Source organism: Vicugna pacos, chromosome 12 (genome assembly GCF_048564905.1).
Source record: "Vicugna pacos chromosome 12, VicPac4, whole genome shotgun sequence".
In the NCBI taxonomy this organism is placed as follows: Eukaryota; Metazoa; Chordata; class Mammalia; order Artiodactyla; family Camelidae; genus Vicugna; species Vicugna pacos.
Window position 1 is genome coordinate 27,660,933 of NC_132998.1, and position 23,896 is coordinate 27,684,828.

A 23,896-nucleotide genomic window follows, 5' to 3' on the forward strand; every position below is an offset into this window, starting at 1 on the left:
ACATTTTTCCAGTCAGAAAGTTTGAGTCATTCTCTCCCTCAGCCTGCTTCCCTTAGAAACAAGACTGGCCTTCAAATTATTTAACTTGCATTGAATTAGAAGTAGCTTTAAAATGAGATGTGCTATCTCCTCTCTACACAAAAATATTAGATTCTGTAAAAGGGAACTAGCACGAAAGAAATTGTAGTCTAATGAAACTTTATTATGAAAAACAACAGAGCAAAAAGTTTTAAAACCATGTTAAAATTTATTTCTTCTTTACCTCTTTGCCAAGAGGTAAACATGTCTAGAGCCATTTTTATTTGTATCAAAATGCATTAGTAAACACCAATTTATACATAACAATTTTCCAGATAAATCAAATGAGTCCACCTCTAAGATCTTTCATGTGAAAACACCAAGTACGAGAGGTACAAAAAGGGAAACAGGTTGTTGCAACAAACTCATGGAATAACTCTGCCCAAGTTTTCCAAATGCACTCATGTGCATTGTCTCATTTGATCTTCTGATATTTTTGTGGGGGATATGTGATATCCATCATTATTACTAAATCTACTTTTTTATATTTAAAGCTTGGGGGAGTTATTATTAATACATGCAAGAGCTAAGATTTAGATTCAGATCAAATCCTATTTTCTTAAGGTTTACCAGGCTGCGTGAGCAGTTGTACACAGATAAGGCAAAATATTTACTCCAGCTAAGACTAGAGTGAGTAATCTGAGCATCATGGGGTAGTGATGTTGAATGAGCTATTGCTAGTGCTACTGAATAAGCTTTAAGTGATGTTGAATAAGTGACTGAATATGTATCATATGAGGGTAGTGCTATTTACATGAGACCAAACTGATTGGGAATGTGTGTGTGTGGCGTGCAGTGTTTACTATACATAACATGTAAACATACACACATGCATGTATTTTTATGTATGTATGTACATTTCCTCACTCACATGCATGTATAATATAAGGGAGGCTATACATATATGCACATATAGATACAGTTAGGAAAATCTTAAAATAAACATGAAAATATCATAAGCTGATTAATGGAGAAGAGATGAGTGAGAAAACTTTCGAAGAAGAATCAGAGAGCAAAAGGGAAAGATCAGAAGAAATAAGAACAGAGAAATGGTCCCTGCTGCCAGTCAGTCCATTCAGCAGGGATGTGAAGGGCCCAGCACTCAGGTAGCCAGTACCTCCACACCCATGACCAACCTCACTCAATGACCACGGCACCCCTTCCCCCGAGCTTGGATACAACCCAGTCCTCCTCCACACTGCTCCCAGCAGCCACTGCCAATAGATCAGAGATAGCACCAACACTGCCTTAGGAAATATTCCCTGACTTGACTCTCAGCAGTATTTTTAATTCAACACAGTAAACCATAGGGACCTCCCACTTAGACTCATCCAGTCAGTTCATCCCTGAGCAGTCAACATGCTCTCCTGCAGCTAGTCCCTCCTTCTTGGGGTCTTAACCTAGATGCCCATCCTTGGGGACACCTCCTCATGGACCCTGTTTATAATAGAGTGGACTTCCTATTTCTTCCTCTCAATTTGCTTCCTTCAGAGCACTTACTCATTCAGTCACTGTGCTTCCTGTCTCCTTGGCTAGTGTGAAAAGGAGGGCATCTCTGCTGCCTTCTGCCTTGTGTCTCCAGCACAGTGTATGTGTTCAGAAGGACTGCGTCAATGACTGCAAACAAATAAATGAATGACTGCTTCCTACCAGACCTCAAGTGGCTCACAGTCCAGGGCGGAAGGCTCTCACTTAACGATGCCCACGTCAACAAGCTCAAACGGAACACTGAGCGAAGCGCTACAGAGCCCAGAGGAAGGGTAACTGGAACGCTCCTGGAAAAGACAATCCTTGAGGGGCGGGCAGGGCTTTCCAAAGCCAAGAAGCGAGAAAGAATACTCAAGTTCAAAGACAAATTTAAAATGATAGCATTGAGGATGAACCTGAGTTTGATTAAGGCTGAAACCAGGGGAGGCACCACTGGGGTGGGAGGGATGAGTGGCCAGAGGGGGCCACGTCCACGAGGGCTCCCAGCTGCTTGATTCTTCAGTCCCCTCCTGCCCCACCCCCACCCGCATCCTCCCCGCAGACGGCCTGGCCAGGAATCCTGTTCATTTTTACAGTGAATGTACTTTGCTTTGGTAGACAGTCTAAGCCCTGAAATGGAATAAGATTATCTTTGTGTTTATTTTAGTCTCACTTTAAGGATCTTATCTCTAGCAAATCCACCGTCATGGTTCACCACAGCAGGACACGATAGGAAGAGTCACTCTCCCCAGAAAAAGGGCAATTATTTTCTCCAACCCCATTAAACTGTCATGAAGTTATTCCTTATTTACAAATGCAGATTCATTCCTTACAGTCCACAGGCCCCAAGCAAGGAGGGCAGGGATGAAATCCTGAGGTCCACGATAGTTATGGTGTCTGGACTTTGGGGGAAGATTTTTCAGGGTTTTATGAAGAATTAGCTTTCATACTAGACTTTATTAAATTCTATCCCTGAATTCTTTCCCCTTTGGAAAGGACCTTTCAGCCATTAAGCCTGGAGGACAGCCCACATCGGATGAATTCCAAATGAAATGTCGTGAAGGGTCTGGAATCCTCTGAGCACAGACAACAGAAGTCCCATTAAACGTGTGTAGACGCTCAACAACAGAGCCCAGCTCACAGATATCCCAAGAACAGAGAGACTGACGGGGGTGAGGCCTGCTCAGGGGTCTCACAGGCGAGCACAAAGAAGGCTGAAAGAAGAAAGCAAATGCCATTCTCCTCATGAAATTTTCTTTGGCCAGTTGCAGAGGGAAAATCACTTAGAAATACCAATTAGCCTCACTTCTTCCTGTCCATTTTAATTCCTTTTCCCTTATCAAATCAAGATCTGCAACGGCTTAATCCCAACTCAAACACTGGGTCAAATATTTAGAGGTCAAAGTGGTTTAAAAAAAAAAAAAAAAGACTGAGTGAAACCCTAGCCTGGATCCCAAGTATTTAATTTACCTTCATGTAATAACTGCATTGGAAATACCTTGGAAAGAAAGAAAATGACATTCTTGGACAAAAAGAGCAAATCCCCCTGACTTTCACCCCTACACTCTTCCCAGGAAGCAGAAATAATTAATCCTTAGCTGCCAACAACATAGAACAAATATGTGGAGGCTTTTTTTTTTTTTGGTGTTATTTTCAACATCAGTTTTTTCCTTAAAGTATAGCAAATTTTACGCAGTGAATAGGCAAACCACTTACTCTCTTTGCAGGCCCAACCAGCTTGGACCAAATAAATTCCATGCAGTTTGATTTTAGCGCAAGAGAGCAATCTAGAAGTCATGTACAGAGCGGGCAGGGCTACACTATTGATAGCTCCTCGGAGGCCAAATGAAGCAAGAAAAGATTCTTTAGTTAAATCACTACTGAGCCCTTTGCTAACACTTAAAAAATAGCACCTATGAGGACGTGTCTTCAATTCCCAGACCTACAACTTCCTCACATTTTAATGTTTCTAGAGTAGCAATGCATCTTAATAATGAAAACGTTCATTTGTTTAGGGTAGTAGTCGTTCTTTTCTTTCTGAAAAGCTATTATTAAATTGAAAGTGAATCTTGTAATAAGTGGCCCTTAAATACTGAAGAAATTATAATGATTACTATTACCAGCTAAAGCGAAGAAGTGACACAAAAAGACATCCTATGGGAAGGGACTCTCTGACAGATGGATTAGTAAATGGACAATTAAGCGATCGGAGCATGAAGGTCCTTGGATGCAATGCTTAGGAATTTGGCAGTTTATGGCCTGCAATATTTCATGATTTTTGAGCCAGGGAGCGGCAGACCTAGGGATCTTGATAACAGTGATCTGGAGGGAAGAATGAGACAGGAGAGGAAGGGGGAATAAAGGGACTGGATGTGCTGACGAGAGTTGAGAGTACCTGAGCAAGTCACATCTGCCCCCATGGAGAGAAGTGGCAAGACTGGAGGGATATTTGGAAGGTCGAAGCATCAACAGTTTGGTGACCCACTGACTGTGGACAACCTGCTTGGATTTCCCATTTTACACAGACATGGATGCTGAGTTTCCTCAAGTACACGAAGACTGAAATGGAGAGATCCAGCTAGGCGCTTAGACCATGACTCTAGGATGTCTGTTGGAAGCCCTGTGCTCTGCAGCACACACTAAATCTTTCAACCATCCAGCCTGGGACCCCAGAGAACAACAGGTATGCCAACACGTAAGGCATTCTGGAAGACAGAGAAAAATGGCTGTCCATGCAGCAGAGACAAATCTTCAAGGTAGCACTGTTTGTATCACAGGGAGGAGATACACAGAATGATATCCAAACCTCATCAAGGGCACGAGCACAGCTGAAGTTTAAGAGGGTTCTTAGCTTTCAAGGAACTGATTATATAGGTCTAAACCACAGTAGGAAAATGCATCACTTCATAGATTATCGTGCATTTCAAATAAAATTCAAATTCCTCAGCCCTATATCCAACCACTTTTCTATCTTCCACTGGTTTTTGTACCTGTACTAATAATTGTGAATAACTACCACTTACTGAGCACATACTATATCTGCCAGGCATTTTGCTAAATAAGCCCTTTACATAATCTCATTTAATCTTCAGACTCACTTTACATGAACTATTATGATTACCACCATCATTTCCATTTTATAGATAAGGATGCTGAAAGTCCCAGAGAGTAAACAGCTTGTCTAAAGTAAAGATGCAAGTAAGTGGCAGACCTGAACATCAGGTTCAAGTTTAGTCTACAATATAGCCAAGGAGCTATTATAGGACCAACCCTTTCACAGAATACAACTAAAAAACTGTGAGAAAAATTTAAAAACAAATATTTGAAAGCAATAGAGAGTAATTCAAAGCAAAAACATACTGGAGGGGAGGGCAGGGAGGGGAGTCAACACGGAGGACAGGCTAACAGAAAGCCTAAGCCTAGTCTTACTGGCTTGAAGAACCAAAGAACAGAGTTTGGGCCGATCCCAGCCACTGGGAAGCGTGGGCCAATCCCAGGAAAGAGACAGCCAGAAGGAGAGAACCCTAAATGCTCTATGTAAACCACGCCCAAATCTCTGGCTGAGCCCCGAATCATGAATAGGTGAAGCAGACTCCAAGCAGACCAACAAAGAATAAGATTCAACCGGGATTAGAGCTGCCACCCACTGCAGTGGAAGCAGTGCTTGCAGTCAGAGTCCAGCCAAGTTAAGTGCCCACTTGAAAAACACAACAAATACCATTCACAAGATCCAGAGCACAATCCAAAACTGATCAACATACAAAAAAAAACAGGAAAATGTTAAGTATTTTCAAGAGAAAAGGAATTAATGAAGACTACCCTGAGATGACCCAGATACTGGAATTAATGGGTAAGGTTTTTAAAGCTGCTGCTGGGGGAGGGTATAGCTCAGTGGTAGAGTGTGTGCTTAGCATGCACAAGGTCCTGGGTTCAATCCCCAGAGCTTCCATTTAAATAAATTAAATAAATAAATAAATCTATCTAATTACCTCCCCCCCCTAAAACTACAGAAAAAGTAATTTAAAAATTTTTTAAAGCAGCCATTTAACTGTATTTAAGAATCTAAAGAAAAATATGCCATAATTTATAAGACAGTAAACCTCACCAGAGGTTTATAGTTTTAATTTAACCAAATGGAAATTCTAAAACTGAAAAATAAAATATCTGAAATAAAAAGTTCCATCAATATGATTAGAAGTGGACAGTAAATACAAAAACAGACCAATGGAAATAATCCCAATATGAAGAACAAAAAGAAAAAGAATTTTTAAAAGAGAAGAAGGAGCCCTATGAGACAACATCAAAAGGCCTAACATGAATACAGTAAAGGAGAGGAGAAAAAGAATGGGCAGAAAATAAAATTTAAGTAATAATGAGTAAAAAAATCAAATTTGTCAAAGACATGAAGAACAGATTTAGGAATCTCAGCAAACAAAAAGGATTAATACAAAGAACCTCATGCCTAGGAACATCAAAGTCAAACTGATGAAACCAAATATAAGAAGAAAATCTTCAAAGCAGCCAAAGAAAATGGCACACTACCTAAATGGAACTATAATTCAACTAAGCACGAACTTTTCATCAAAGGCCAGAAGACAGTGGAATAAAATCTTTTAAGTATTAAAAAAAAAACTACTGTCAACGCAGGTTTCTATATCTAACAAAAATATACTTCAGTAATGAAAGCTATATAAAGACATTTTCAGATAATTAGAAACTAAGGGAATAAGTCCTTCAGACTGAAGGGAAGTGACACCAAGTGGAATCTTTGATCTTCAGGGAAGAATGAACTGCATTACAAATGGTAAATATTTGAGTAAATACAAAGGACTATTTTTGTCCTCTTAATTTCTTTAGGACATACAATTACTTAAAGCAAAAACTGTAATGCTGTATTGTGGGTACATTACAACTATAGCATAAAGGATGGAAGAGTGGTGAAACGTACCAGTATTAATTCTCATTATACTGTTAAAAGTTAGGGATGTGTAATTGTAATTCCTACAGAAGTTACTAAAAATAATGCAAAGAGGTACAGCTAAAAAGCCAATAGATAAAATGTAATTCTAAAAAAAAAGTTCAGTTAATCCAAAAGAAAGTGAGGAAGGAGTAATAGAGAAACAAAAATCAAAAAGCACAAACAGAAAACAACTAATAATACTGTAGTACCAAATTCAACAATATCAAAATTTAAATTAAATGTCAGTGCTCAAATTAAAGGGATGAGATTGCCAGAACAAATTTCAAATGCAGAACCCAACTATATGCTGTCAATGAGAAATAAACTTAAATAGAAAGACACACATAGACTGAAACTAAATGGACAGGAAAATATTAGCCATGCAAACAGCAAGCATAAGAAGGCTGGAATGACATTATTAATATCAGATAAAGTTGGCTTCAAGACAGAGAACTCTGTACAAAGTTGAAGAGGAAGATTTCATAATGTTTTAGGAAACCATCAATCTATATGCTCCTTATAACAGAGTTTCAAAGAAATAAAGCAAAAATTGACAGAAATGAAGGATACACAGTTCCATAACAGGAACTGAAAATTTTAACACATCCTTTTCAGAAGCTGAGAGAATTGAAGAAAAAAATATGTAACGACATAGTAGATATGAACAACACTATCAACCAACCTAACCTAATTGGTATTTTAGAACACAACACCAACAGCAGTAGAACACCTTTGCTTTTCAAAAGCACACAGCGTGCTCACCCAGACAGATCACATACGAGGCCATAAAACAGGTCTCAATAAATATACAATGACTGAAGTAATGCAGACTGTGTTTTCTCACGATAGTGAAATAAAGTTCCAAATCAAAAACAATAAGGTATAAAGAAAAATTCCAAATACTTAGAAATTAATCAACACACTTCCAAAAAAACCATGGATGAAAGAACAAACCATGTGGTACAGGAAATAGAAAATATCCTGAAATAAATAAAAATAACACAATACATCAAAATTTGAGAAACATTGTTCTGAAAAAGATCTATAGATTTAAATGCTTATATTATAAAAGAAGAAGAGTATATTAATTTGTTAGGATTAGGCCATAACAAAGTGTCACAGACTAGGTGATTTAAAGAACAGAAATTTGTTTTCTCTTGATTTTGGAGACTAGAAGTTCCAGATTAAGGTACTGGCAGGGTTGATTTCTTCTAGGTCTCTCTCCTTGGCTTACAGATGGCCATTTTATCTGTATGTTTTCACATGGTTTTTCCTCTGCATCCATCTGTGTCCTAACTTCAACTTCTAATAAAGACATCAGTCATACTGCATTAAGGCCAGATCTAATTACCTCATTTAATCACTTAGAAAAAAGTCCTATCTCTGAATACATACAGTTATATTCTGGGGTTAGGACTTCAGCATGTGGTTAGGACTTCATATGAATTTGGAGGGTGGGGGGGACACAACGTAGCCCATTACAAAAGGTCTAAAGTCAATGACCCAATGTTCTGACTTAAAAACTGGAAAAAAAAATATTAAGACTAGAGTAAAAGAAAGAAGGAAAGAAATAATAAAGATAAGAAGAGAAATATATTAAAATAAAAACCCAGACAAACAATAGAGAAAACTAACATAGCCAAAAGTTGAGTTTTTGACAAAAAAAACCTGATAAATTCCTAATAAGACTGGGAAAAAAGAAAGAGAACACCAAGTACTAGTATCAGAAATACAAGAGGGATTATCATTGAAGATATTACAGACTTAAAAATGAGAATAATACAATTTTATGGACAACATTATCCCAACAAATTTGGCAACTTAAATGAAATGGACAAATTTCTTTAAAAATACAATTGAACAAAACTGATGAAAGAAAAAACAGAAAATTTGCAGTCAAAGACCTACTGAAGAAATCAAATTCATTTTCAGAGAACTTCCAACAAACAAAATTCTAGGTCCCTGGTTTCAGTAATGCAATACATTAAACTCTTAAGGGAAAAAAACACACTAATCTTATATAAACTTTTTCATGAAATTGAGGAAGAAGGCATACTTCTCAATCCAATTCATGAGACCAGCGTAACTCAAATGCAAAATCTGTAACAAAGATGTTACAGAAGAGTATATTACAGACCAATATTCCTTTGACCATAGATGTAAAATTCTTAACAAAATATTATCAAGTTTAATCCAGCAATGTATAGAAAAAGAGTAACACATCATGTCCAAGTGGAATTTATCCCAGACCTGTAGGATGTTTTAATATTTAAGAAATAATCAATGCAATTCAACATATTGAGAATAAAAAAGAAAAAACATGTAATTTTTAATAGATTCAGACAAAGCATTTGACAAAATTCAATCCTTTCATGATAAAAATTCTCAGCAAACTAGGAAGAGGAAGGACTTTTCTCAATCTTATAAAGGGCATTTATTAAAAATTGAGTTTAACTCACACTTATATCACTGAATGGTGAAACACTAAAAACTTGTCCTCTAAGATTCAGAAATGGTTCATTTCTATTGAGCCACTGTACTAGAGGTCCCAACCACTGTAAAAGGGTAAGAAAAAAAATGCATAAAGTTCAGAAACAGGTAAACTGTATCTATTTATAGACGGTGTTATTGTATATGGAAAATTGTAAAAAAATCTACCAAAAACTCTTGAAGCAAATAATCAAAGGGTATAACGTCATTATATAAAAATCAAATGTATTTGTATATACAAGCAGCAATTATAAAAATAAATTAAAAACAGTTAAATTTGCAAAAGTGTAAAGAACATAAAATACTTCAGCTTAAATTCAATGAAGGACATGCAAGACCTCTACACAGAAAACTACAAAATGCTGTGGAAAGAAATTAAAGATGACCTAAATAAATGGAGAGCTATATCATGTGCAGGGGTTGAAAGCCCAATAGTGTTAAGATATCAACTATCCCCAAGTTGATTCACAGCATCAAGGCAATCATAATAATAATCCCTCCAAGTGTTTTGTTTTGACAAGAAATTGACAAGCTAATTCCAAATTCATACCCAACTTAAGCTTGAAAAAAAAATACAAAGGTGGAGGAAATGGCACACAACTTTGTAAAAAAAAAAAAAAAAAAAAGGTCTGCCAGTTTCTTAAACACTAAACATACACATGCAAAACTGTGAAGTGTCTGAGGTTTCACTGTACTTCAATAAATTAGCCTGCCACAGCTTCCTGGATGCTGGCAGAGGTCACCAGACTTGGGTGGGAGACAAAGAACAGTTTATTGGTCACAGCCATGGCAGCAGTCAGAGTATCACCCAGTGCCTGTTTCCAAAGCCCAAATATAGGGTGACATGAAGAGGACCAGGTGACATCTGTCACGTGGTGAGTTGGCTTCCAGGAGATGAACCCTTCAGGAAGGACTTTAGGGAACCCAAGTCTTTCCTAAAAGGGCAGTAAGCCTGCCTGACCTTTGCCCTGGAAGAAGACATTATCTTCATTATACTGGACAGTAACCAAGCTGCCCCTTGTCCTGGAGGGAGACACCGTATCTTCCAAGACTGTTCACAATACCAAGTCCTTGACAAAGTGGTCTGGCAAGAATGCGTCAGTGCCCCTGCTCATCAGATGTTCAGAAATGTGAGCAGCCATGCTGTCCATCCCAACACCACCTACCTTATAGACCCAGCAATTCTACCCCTATGCGTGTAGCCAAGAGAAGCCAGAACCTACTTCTACAAAGCAGAATTTTTAGCTAAAACTATTTCTTGAATATTCATTTGTCCAAGAATATTCATAGCAGCTTTTTTGTAATTCTCAAAAACTAGAAACAGCTGAGGTGTCCAGCAATAGGACAATGGAGATGCAAACTGTGGTATATGGTACAAAAGAATACTCCTCAGCAAAAAAAAAAAAAAAAAAAAGGAATGAAGTACCATGAATGCAGTAATGTGGGTCAGTCTCAAAAGCACTGTACTGAGAGAAAGAAACCTCATACAAAAAAAGGACAAACTATACAAATCCATATATAAAAATTCCAAACAGGTAAAACTAATTTACAATGGAAAAAGATCAGAACAACGATTGCCTCTGGGGGTGTGGGAGCAGGGAATGACTGGGAAGAATCATGAGGGAATTTTCTAGGGTGATGGTGATGTTTTATATCTTGATAGATCATTGGGTTACACATTCATCAAAACTCACTGAATGGTACACTTTGATTTGTGCATTTCATTGTATGTAAATTTTATCTCAAAAGGAAAACTTTTAGAAGAACCACAAATATTAAACTCTAGTTAATGGCATGCATCCAAAGGATTTAGGCAAGACTGGACTTATGTCTGCAACTTACTGTGAAATGCATTAAAAAATGAAATGATAGATGGATAGATAGATGGTAAAACAACTACAGTAAACTGTGAATTACAGAATCCAGTGATATGTTTTCACTGTAAAATTATTTAATCTTTTCTGTATGTTTAAAATTTTTCATGATAAATTATTGGGGGAAAAAAATGAAAGATCAGTATGCAAGTCACTGAGAGAGGGAAAAAAAAAGTCCTCAAGTCTGACTCCAAAACTGAATCCCTCAACTATTACATGTTGTTTCTTCCTTATGAATTTAACTAAGACAAGCTACTCATTCCACCATCAACCCCACATTTCCTCACCTCCTTGCCTTTGTTTATGCTGTTTCCCTACCTGTAAAACTCATTCCCACTGATTTTTCAAGAACAATCCCTACCAAATTTATTATCCTTCCTTTCAATGATTCGCTCCTTTACTGTCCAGGAGGGGGTCAATCTACTTTCCCACCCAAGCACACAGAGAACAAGGGATGAATCAGTCTTCCACCACCAAGTTGCCATTGAAGACGGGTCCTACAGGTCCAACACTTGGCTGCTATGGCAACTCACTGTGATCACTGAGGTTCTCTGGAGCAGGATGATCTTAGTCACTCAGAGGTAAGCACTGGAATGCTTAGGTTTACAAGATGAGAACTCAGAGCCTAAGTTTTTTAGGCTTATCTGAAGTCTAAACCGTCCCAGAAGCACTGAGTCAGGATGGTTTATGATTATCTGCCAGCTCTTGGCCCCAGAACTTTTGTCTCTTCTCCCTCAAGGGTGAAGCAGCTTTCCTACACACCTTCAAAACACGAAGAATCTGATTACATCCGTTTCCCTAAATTGTGAGGCTATATATCATGCTCCTAAGTGAGTAATAATTACCACCATACTACTATTACTATTGCTGCTAGTAATAATAATAGTTCTTGGTAATTCAAAAGTGAGTTATTCTTCCAGGGGTGGGAGTATATAGCTCAGGTGTAAAGTGCCTGCTTAGCGTACATGAGGTCCTGGGTTCAATCCCCAGTACCTCTGTTAACAATAAATATATAAATAAATAAACCTAATCCCCCCCACAAGCATTAAATATATATATATATATATATATATATATAGACACACACTGGAGAAAAGACAGTATCTTCAGCAAGCAAGCAGTGTTGAGAAAACTGGACAGCAGTATGTAAACCAATGAAGTTAGAACACTCCCTCACACCATACAGAAAAATTAGCTTAAAATAGCTTAAAGACTTAAATATAAGACAAGACACTATAAACCGCCTAGAATAAAACATAGGCAAAACATTTGCTGACATAAATCTTAAGCAATGTTCTCCTAGGGCAGTCTACCCAGGCAATAGAAATAAAAGCAAAAATTAACAAATGGGTCCTAATTAAATGTATAAGCTTTTGCACAGCAAAGGAAACCATTGCAAAACAAAAAAAAAACAACCTACAGAATAGGAGAAAATATTTGCAAGTGATGAGACTAACAAAGGCTTAATTTCCAGAATATATAAATAGTTCATACAACTTAATAATAAAAAAAACCAAACAACCCAATCCAAAAATGGGCTGAAGACCTAAACAAGCAGTTCTCCAATGAAAACATACAAATGGCCAATAGGTACATGAAAAAATACTTAATGTTGCTAATTTTCCGAGAAATGCAAATCAAAGCTACAATAAGGTGTCACCTCACACCAGTCAGAATGCCCATCATTCAAAAGTCCTTAAACAGTAACTGCTGGATAGGGTGTGGAGAAAAGGGAACCCTCCTACACTGCTGGTAGGAATGCAGCTGTTATGGAAAACAGTATGGACATTCCTCAAAAGACTAAAACTAGACTTACCATATGATCCAGCAATCCCACTCCTGAGCATATATCCAGAGGGAACCTTAATTCAAAAAGACACATGCACCCCAATGTTCACAGCAGCACTATTTACAATAGCCAAGACATGGAAATGACCTAAATGTCCATCAATACATGATAAAGAAGCTGTGGTATATTTATACAATGGAATACTAGTCAGCCTAAAAAAGAATAAAATAATGCCATTTGCAGCCACATGGATTGACCTGGAGATCGTCATTCTAAGTGAAGTAAACCAGAAAGAGAAAGAAAAATATCATATGATACTGCTCATATGTGGAATCTAAAAAAAGAAAACACTAATGAAATTATCTACAATACAGAAACAGACTCACAGACAAAACAAACTTACGGCTTCCCGGGGGAAAGGGGGTGGGAAAGGATAAATTGGAAGTTTGAGATTTGCAGATACTAACTACTATATATAAAATAGATAAGTAAGTTTCTTCTGTATAGCACAGGGAATTATGTTCAATATCTTGTAGTAATCTATAATGAAAAAGAATATGAAAGGAATATATGTATGTACATGTATGACTGAAACATTAGGCTGGACACCAGAAATTGACACACTGCAAAACTGACTATACTTCAAGTAAGTAAATAAATAAATATTTTAAAAGTGAGTTATTCTTTCAGAGAAACTTTCCAAGTGAATGAGAGATTCCTATATCCACTCCAGCAAGGAGAATTGGAGGGAGGGGGAGAACAGAGGTAGGTGGGAGGCACCACCTTCAATGATTCCAAAAGCAGTTATTATTCACTTCTCACGCTGAAAAATAAATTTTAAAACACAGACAATTTTAGTCTCTGATGGAGTATTCCACAATTTAATATGTATGAGCATCTTGACATGTATGTTAACGTTATGGCAATTAATAAGATACAAATTAATTTCAAGGCTTGCTAATTCATAGTGACCTTTGACATTTCCTATTTCTCAATAAATGGGTATCAAAAGTTCAGTAGCTGTCATGCCTGTGTGTAAAAGTGAGGGTGAGGGATAACCGTGCACATTTTAGGATATGAGGATAGTGCTTACACTCAAAGCGTTTATGCCGTTCACCTAATATGATTCCCCTTATTTCATCTCCTACTGTTATTCCCTTACTGTTTTTCCAGCCTCTCCCATGTGCCAGGCGCTGTCCTTAGGTACTGCACCTACAGTGCTGAAACAGTTAGACACTTTCCCTGACTTCAAGAAGCCCAAAGGCCAGCTGGGGCAGCCACGAATGAGCTATCACAATATGAGAGGTCAGCACCACTTTAGGGGAAGACAGAGAGCTAAGGGAACCTAACCCCCCAGAAAAGGATCCAGCAAGACTTCTCAAAGAGAGCTCTACTTAAGCTGAGGCTTGAAGGATATGCAGGAATCCGCCTAGAGAAGAAGGGAGGGAAGTACATTCTGTAGAAAACAGAGGGCAGGGCTTGGGTTATGGCTAAAGGCGAGAGGAAGAAGGGAAAACTGAAAAAGCTGAAAGCAGCCCGATAAGGCTTGGATGTAGTCTCCTATTTGAAGGAGAGGTAGACAATGGCCCAATAATAAGGCACTTTTGGAGCCATGCTGTATTTGAGAAAACTAAGCTCCAAAAGTGTACTGAAAAAATTGCTCAACTGTATAGAGCAACTTAGGCACCAAGCCAGCCTGGACTCCTGCCTCTCAGGTTTTAAACCCCATCCTGCCCACTGATTTCCCTGAGATAGGTCTCAGAGTGTCATTTCCCCAGAAGGAGGATGACATGCAGGAGACCTGAGCCCAACCCACATCACTGACGAAGCACAACAGTAGGTGAGAGTGCCTTGGTCCTTAGCACCCACCTGGGACTGTCCAGGCTAATTAATCATGGTGACAGCTCCCTGGATGCAGTCAGAAGAATTATTTTTTCCCTCAATGCTGCTAGTTTAACCTGAGGCAAGACTTCACTTTACAACACCAGGATGAAGCCCTGTTGAACATGATGAATGTCTTCTGGAAAAGAATAACATTTTGATAAAGGCCCTTCCAGTCAGCTTCCAGGTTAGAACAGAATGGTTTTCCTTGCCTGTTTTCATAGTCATCTTATAAGAAAGCCAGCTCTATCTCTGGGCTCCAACTCAACTAACCTAAAGCGGACTTTTATGAAAAATCAAATAAATAACTTGCCCTGGTCTTTGACTTTTCATGAGTAATTATGGCTGGAGCTGCCACTGAGATTCCAACTTTCTTCCAAAGCCCTGTGCGTATCTCCTTATTCCAGTTTCTGACTCCCCAACAGCCCCTGAAGATCATGATTTGGGCTTAAGCTACAAATAGAGCTTCTCTATCGCCAAGAAAAAATATGTACGAGCCTTGGAGGCTTTTTTGCTGCTTCCACATGAAGAGGAAGAAAAAGAAGAAGAGGAAGAAGAAAGGTGACTTCTGGGAACCATTTGGAAACTTACTCATGGAAAGAGGATTCCTCTTTCTGTCACGTACCAGTGGAGGTACTGGCCACCCCAGGTTTGTGAACTTTCAGAGACCCCCTGCCCCCTAGTATCCTGCATTCTCCTTAACTGGGATCGGGGAGCAGAGGGGCCAGGAAGAAGCCCAGCTGGGCAGGTCCCACGAAAGCCAGTGTTGGCAGAAGGCAATCCTCATCTGCAGCCCAAACTCCAGGCTTCTAACCGGCTTGCTCACTCTACTGGTCAGTACTGCAAATGCAGATTCCAAGTTCGGAGAACAAAACAGACGTCAGAAGCTGGGGTGTGAGGTACGGTTGTACAATCAGCCAGGAAAGTAAGGACAAAATGATGGGTCGAGACTGTGAAAGGAGCTGACTCAGAAGCAGGGACTGCGAGCCTGTCTGCCTGCATGAGGGACTCAGCAGGATTTATACCGCACATGCTCATAAGGGCAAGTGCATGTGCTCGCACACACACAGGTATACACATGGTGCCTAAAATACAACAACCAGCTAATACATACCATGATCAACTAAGGATTGGATACAGCCTCCCTTTGTTTCTGCCTTCTTTGCCACTTCTGTTTACGAATAATTTACTCATAGACTATTGCCCTTAGTTATTACTAACACACCTAGATGCATTTTTTTAAGCTTTGAAAGCTAAAAGGGAAACAAGGCCTTACATAGGTATATATTCTTTATCCTAATAAAGCCACTTTATACTAAGAAATTATACTAAGGATATAACTGAACACACCCAAAGATTTGTCTACTAGAGCAATGCCACAGGCTGAATGTTTATTTTCTCTCAGAATTCATGTTGAAACCTAATCCCTAGTGTATGGTATTTGGACGCTGGGGGACTTTGAGGGTGATTAGGTCATGAGGGTGGAGCCCTCCTAATGGGATTAGTTCTATAAAAGGGACCTGAGAGGATGCCCTTGCCCCTTCCACCATGTGAGGTCACAAGAAGTCAGCAATTTGCAACCCAGAAGAGGACTCTTACCAGAACCCAAGCATATGGGGATCTTGATCTTGAAGTTCTAGCCTCCAGAACTATGAGAAATAAATTCCTGTTGTTTATAAGCCCCCCAGTCAATGATATTCTGTCATAGCCATTCAAATGGACTAAGACAAATATGAATGGCAAAGTAATTTATAATGGAAATATCCCATAATACAGGATTAGTTAAATTATGGTACATCATAAAAATAAATCTCAAGCTATTAAAAATTACACTGTTGGAAAATATTCATTTAAGCAGACAAGAAATATTTTTTGGTACCAATAATATATGAAATATGATACAGTAGAAAAAACAGCAGGTTATAAAACTGTAGTTATAATATGCTTGCATTTTCTTAAAAAGTTATAAATACATGTAGGAAAAGTTTCTGAAAGACAGCAAAATATAAGCCAATGTTAGATTGGTGGGACTATAGATCACTTCAACATCTTTTTATTTATAATAAACATATAGAAATTCTGTAGTCAGAAAAAAGTAATACAATTTTTTTCAAGTCAGTGGTTTTGTTTACCCATACACAACAGATCTGATCTGAAAGCCTGTAAAGACTTTGATATTTAATGCCAAAGTGTCCTGCAGACAGCCTGTCCCAACTGCCCAACTCCCCATAACCTTAAATCTTAGGTATTATGATTATTATTTTTAAATCTGTACCAATTTGATGAGAAGTAAATGAACAGTCACCGCAGTCTTTTAATCTACCCTTCTGTGATTTTCTAGTGAGGTTGAATGTGTTTTCATATGACTGTTGGCCATGTGTGGTTCGTTAGCGACAAGTCTGCTCTTTAAGATTACAGAAACCTCTCCCAAATTCGGGCATGCTTAGATTCTGAACAGCTGAGCCCAAGCATCCAGCCCTCAGACGCTACCTCCCAGCTTCACCCAGACATTCGGTCAATGGTTCTCAGCCCTGCCTACACATCGCAATGACCAGGGAACTTTAAAAATACAGAAGTCTGGGTCTTACCTCTAGATTTGCTGATTTAACTGGTCTGGGTGCAGCCTAGGCATCAGGATTTTTTAAAGCTCCCCAGGTCATTCTAATGTGCACGAGGCTGAGAACCACGGCTTCAGAGAGGATCTGCTAATGGCACACTAATGAGCATCCTGAGATGCTGGAAAATGCCTTCCATTAGCATCTGCACCTGCTGGGAAGGGCAGGACGATAAAGATGCATACAAAAGACAAAAATGAGGAGGGAAACAAATTCACCTCCAGTATCATCTCACTCATTTAACATACTGACTCAATAAATATTTGAGCATCTACTAGGACAATAATAATGGCACACATTTACTTAACATTCACAATAGGTCTTTCTAAGCCCTTTACACATATGCTTTCCAATAACCCTAGGAGACAAGTACGCATCTTATCCCCATTTTATAGGTGAGGAAACTGAGGCACAGAGAAATTAAGTCATTTGCTTATAGTCACACAGCTACTAAGTAGTGGAGGCAGGATTTGAGCATAAAGAAGCTAGCTTTGGCGTTCACGTGAAACACCCCATGCCAGATGCTGTAAAGGCAGTTGATAATATCGTAAACAAAACAGTTAACAGTTCCTGCTTTTGCACAGCTTAAAGTTTACTGGAGGACAGAGAAAGTAAATGAATCAACACACAAGATCTGAAGGAAAAGTACAAGATGCTATAAAAGAATATAACCATATACTCATGTTCATGGCACCATTGTTCACAATAGCCAAAAGACGGAAGCCACCCAAGTGTCCATCCACAGATGAATGGATAAAGAAAATGTGATATACACATACAAAGGAACATTATTTAGCCTTAAAAATGAAGGAAATACTGACACATATGAGAACATGGATCAGCCTTGAAGCCATTATGCTAAGTGAAATAAGCCAGTCACAAAAGGACAAATACCGTATGATTCCACTTATATGAAGAATGGAGTAGTCAAATTCCTAGAGGCAGAAAGTACAGCGGTGGTTATCAGGGAATGGGAAAAGGGCATGGTGAGTTTTTATTTAATAAGAGATTCCATTTTGGAAGATTAAAAAAGTTCTGGAGATGGATGGTGATGATGGTTGCACAAGGATGTAAATGTACTTAGTGAGACTGAACTAGACACTAAAAAGTAGCTAAGATGGTAAATTTTTATGTTATGCAACTTTTACCATAAATTTTTAAAACAAAAATAACAAAGCTTAAAAATTATAAAGAATAGGACCAGAAGCCCCAAAATAGACTGGGTAGGGAGTCAAGAAAGGTCTGTTTCAGGAGGTGACATTTAAAGTGAGACTTGAGGATCAAAGAATCAGCTAGGTAAAGAGTAGAAGGAGGCTATTCTGAACAGAAAGAACAGCATATGCAAAGGCCATGGGGCAGTAAGACTGGGATGGGGGGCACCTAATGAGTGAGGGCAGCATGGTGCAGGGTGAGGCCATGCAGGGTTTCACAGAACATAGCCCGGAATTTATTCTAAACGTTTCAGGAAGACAGAGATGGATACTGAACAGAAATATGATAAGATTTTACAAGATTTGCTTTTTTTTTTTAGTTTAAACAAATTTAATCAAAAAGAATCTACTTTGTAAAAAAAAAAAGTAAAATTAAAAAAAAATTAAGGCTTGCTTTATGTTCTTTAAAGTTCTATCCATCTGCCCTAGGAGAGTGGCTTGGAGGAGGACAGGTTAGAAGGCAACCACCACATTGTGAGTGTAGATGATGTCACCTTTGGGCTGAGAAAACAGGTTCAGAGAGGGTAAGTAACTTCCCAGGGTCACACAGCTTTCAGAACTCAGAACTCAGAACCAAGGTCTCTGTCTCCGACTCCAACACCTGCACTGCTTCCACTTTGTAGATTTAAAAAAAAAAGAAATTAGAATACACAAGAAAGAAGACACCTCATAGTTCAGACCCTCTTGAGCAAGAAGCACCATGCCACCGCTCCTCCAGAGATATTTCATATTTATAGATGTGAAACCAAACCATCTGACCATAAAAAAGGGGTGGAGGAGGAGAAAGATACACAGAGAGATGGAAAGGCAGAAAGTGAGAGAGTAAAAATGAGAAAGGAGCACACCCAGGAATCCTGGAACACCTATTCCTCTGGTTAAGATCCTCTCTGAGCCAGGCATCTGCACCTTTTCTAGGCTCACCTGGGGCCATGATCAGCCAGTTAAGATCCGAGAGTCAGAGCCCAAAGGGTGCCCAAGCAGCAGTTTGAGGCTATGCATGCACTGGTGCAAACTCACCCAGGATGAGTTCTGAGACCCATGGGCAGCTTCTTCACGGACTGCAGGCAGCAGGACGAGCTTCTTAAACTCAGGAGCCCTCGGGGGTATTGGGACTTCCTTAATTGCCTGAAAGACCTGAATGAGAATAACAAAAAAAGGATTAATGAACACATCTCCCTCAGGAAAAAAAAATCTCTGGCAGTGCTGGGGCCATCCTTTACATGGAGAAAAGGCAAATTCTTTAAAATGTAACAAGTCGTGGTGGTGATTTATCCAAAACAACTTCCAGGGGCTCAAAGACTCTACTTAGCTGAAGGTCCAACATAGAATCAGAGAGCTTACAGGTGAATGGGACTCCAGCTATTGCCCCTGTAGAACCCGCTCATCTCAGAGTGCAGCACTGGAAAAGAAGTGACTTGTACAAGGTCATGATTTCTTACTGGCCAAGCCCTCCAGGGCTCCTTCTAACACTCTCAGGCCACTTCACTCCACATCTGCATTTAACCCACAGTCCTGTAAACCAGCAAAAACACTGATCCACACCTGAAACTGAGGCAATCAGCAGTTAAACCCATTAAACTTGTAACCAGCCTTCAGTGATCAAGCCCGCTTTGTTTTCACAAAAACCTCGCGCCCACCCCAAGCCACAGGTAGCCTAAACAAGATGTTTGCCTGAGTAGGTTTACAGAAACCTGGAATCAGCTATGTCCCGTTCCCGCTCCAGCCGGTTAAGACTAGTTGAGACCACCCACCCTCCGACTGAGCATGCGCAAGCGTCTGGCTCGTGACCTTTTTGACGTCGAAGGGCCCCAGGCTCCACCCCAAGGGCGTGACCTTGCCTCCCAGGAAGGCGGCTGAAGCTTAGTTGCACCTGCGCAGAACAGTGATTTCCTCATCTTTTCTCATTTCCAGTCGCCTTTTCCCACACGCCCTATGGCTGTCTTATTCCATAAATACCCCCCCCCCCAAATAGCCCGCCGCCTTCCCAGAGGCGGGGCGGAGGTCTGGTCTCCCGTCCCCTGGCTGGGCTACAGGAACCACAAGCCGCCCTTTCCCTGCTGCAAAGCTCGGGGTCCCAGGGTTAAGGCTTGCTGCGCGTGGGGCAGACAGTCCTGGTTCAGAAACGCACTCCTGCAGCTCCACGCTGCAGAAAATACGCTCTCTGTTCGTTTTTGGTCTGGGCGAGGAGATCTTTTTATTTTTTTAGCTCTCTTGAGAGGCCGATAGGATGGACATGCGTCCTCATTGGTCTTGGCGGGTTTTACATGCAGAACCTAATGTGTAACAGCAGCGGGGGAACAGAGTTCGGGCTCATCAAAATAGCTGCCCTTTGTCCACCGCGGGTTCTGTGCCCAGCACTTGGGGTGGGGGCTTGACCTCTGATATCTTCTCACTTCTCTCACCCTAAGCCTTTGAGGCGAGAACCTGCTGTCCTTCTCCTTTCGCCAAGAACCTAGGCTTGCAGATGTTCAGTGACCCGGGGGTCATGGCAGACTAGCTTTTCTCAAGTGCTCAGTGAAGACTGAAGTCCACAAAGTTGAGCTTCTGAACCTACTTTCCTAATACTGTGCAACTCTCTCCCTCTGTCTCTCTCTTTCTGGAAAATGAATGTCCGTTTGACAAACGAGAACTAGAATGCTGAAGGCAGTTGCCCAGAGTGACAGCAAATAGGGCAAAAAGAGTGAGGGCCCCAAGCCAGTCCTTTAGCTGCAAGTCTTAGCATCTCTCCCTCCGCACCCGCAAATTTGCAGAGCCTTAGCTTCTCAGTGAAGGAATCGGTGAATTAAATCCCGTCTAGTTGTTACAGTAGCAACATAGAAGAATGCTTCTAGAAAGAGGGTGGGGTTGAAACGCAAAGAGCTCAGCTTTTTAAGGAATGCCTGGCCCAGTACCGGGTGCCTCGTACAGCTAGTTGGCTTTGGGCTTCTTAAACTTCTGTGGTTCAGTTATTTCATCAGTAACATGGGGATGGTATTACCCATCTCAAAGAATTTTGGTTTGACCTGCAGACTGCGCTTTATTAGCATAGAGAAAACTCCACGTGTACACACCCTCCACTGTGTGAGACTCAGGGCAGCATGGGGTTTATCGGCACAAACACAGTACCACAACTTACCTCTTCCCACCTGAGGGCTCTTAATCTATAAATAGAACAATCAAACCTGCCTCTTGTGAAGACAAAATGAGTTGTTAGAAACATTTAGAGCCACAACTAGCAGCGTGTGTGTTGGCAGTCACTGCATTCGTGTAGGTAGAAACTTTAGTCGATACCTACAAAGACTTAAAGTTTTATGTTGAGTTTTATACAAACAGAAGGAAGGAGAAGCTTGTGGGAAGTAAAGAGGGGAACAAGACAGGCACCTGGAGAAGCTGGAAAACTTCCTTCATAGTCCCACTCCCTTAGTCTGGTGGGCACCCGGTGGAGAAAAGAGAGGGCAGTGGAAGCTTCTGGGACTTAGTGAGATGCTGGGCACAAGAAGAGCTGTTTTGAGGGCCCAGCTGCAAAGTGACCTGTGGGGTTGGGGAGGAGGTCCTTCTCTCTGACTCTGCAGAAAGAACGCAGCTCTTTTCTGGGAGCAGCCAGAAGTAAACCTTGACACCAAGATGGTGGCAATAACTAGAGAAAAGGAGAATTTTCCTAACAGCTGCGCAAGTACTGGCCAACAAAAAAAGGGGGAGCAGAAGAGAGGTTACAGAGTGACCTTGGGATTCTGTCCCGCTAGTAGGGAGGCGTATTGAGGTGGTAGGCATTTGAGCTGCAGCTGTGGGTCTTAGACTGGTAATCAGTGTGTTCTCTGTCTGCCACAGCGTCGGTGCCCCACAGATAGTAGGAGGGCCAGGAAAATTTCCCACAAGGATGGCTGAAAGTATTTCTGATTAACCCCTAAATCAGGAAAAAAATTTTTGATCAGAATCCTGTCCTTTTCATTAACTGCAGTCATGCTATAAATACCAGAGAGATTTTCATTCATTTTGGAGGGGGAAACCGAGAAAGATAAAGTACTTTTCTGTAGCCCAGGCTGACACACTGAACACTTTCAAGCATGAGAAGTTGGAATTCAGCAAGGGCATTTTGACAGCCCTGAAATTTATGTCTGCCTGAGAGGAGATAGTACCCCACGTTTTTAAACAGTTTTGGTCAGAGGAGAAAAATGTAAAATTGGTCCCTGGCTAATGAGGCCTGATCATCCTTTTATGGTGTGCTAGGATGCAATTAAGGTTAGCTTCGTGTAAACTGCCAGCACGCTCAGACTTTTAACAACCTCATGTGTGTCAGGAAGGAAAATAAATAGTCCACTGTTTGTGCTTTATGTGGGGAAATTATTGAGATAAACAGCCGGGGCCTGACAGGTGTGACTTTTTGCGGCTTAATGTGATGGATTTGCCAGGGGCAGCTGGAGCTGATAGCACCAAACTGTTGATGGAAGAAAACCATGGGGAAGATTCTGACAATTGTATAAGCTGAGTGCCAGAGCCAGGCAGGGTCTGGTGTTTGTGAGGCCCTCAAACTTTCAGGGTAGGGGAGTATGGAAGAAACCAGAATGCAGAATTGGAGACTCGTTCTGCAGAATAGGTGGAATCCTAGAATTCCAGAGGAACTGAAAGATGGGGACAGTTGGGCCTAGAAAGCTCTAGTGACTACTCAGATGTTCAGAATTGTACCCCGCGTCTCCCAACCATGCTCTTTCTGTTACCAAAGCAAACTTGGGTCCACTTGCCCGCTCACCGGGTTGTGATGAAGGAAAGTGCAGCATTTATTGCAGGGCACCAAGCAAGGAGCCCAGGCAGCTAGTGCTTAAAAAATCCAAACTCCCCGATGGCTTTCAGGGAAAGGTTTTTAAAGACACAGTGAGAGGGGGTTGTGGGGTGCATGATCAGCTCATGGACATTCTTCTGATCGGTTAGTGGTGAGGTCCTCGGAGTCAACATCATCAGCCTTCCAGTTCCAGCCAATCTGCAGTCTATGTGCTTGAGGGTAGCATACAGTTAACTTCTTCCATCTGGTGGGGGTTTCAGTGTCTGCAAAACGGCCTAAAGGACATGACTCAGAAAATTATCTATAGTTCTTGAGGGAGGAACTAAAGGTCCTTGATTTGTTCAATGACTAAACTATAATCACTTTGTCTAGCTTGACTCTTCCTTTGTTTCTGCATTTTCTCACTTTGCTGATGAAACTGATGCTTTGGAACTCAGGGAAAGCCTAGGACGCTAAAGTTTTACTACAAACAAGAGGCAGGCAGTGGGAGGGGGAGCAGTTCTGGCCTGGGAAGTCTCCTTAGGGTCCTGCTCAGTGACATTTCCACTATTCTAAACTGCCAAGAACCTGCAGAAATCATGAACTGTGATGGATTCAGACTTGGAAATTTGGGTTTGGTCCTGCTTTTTCCACTGTCTCCTTGTCTCCTGTCACCCCGCTCTGTCACCTTGTAATACATATTCTTCGCCACCCCTGGAATTTCCTAAAATGCAGATCGAAGCCTGTGTCACCCCCTCTCCTTCATTTTAAACCCTGTTATGACTCTGCTATGAGT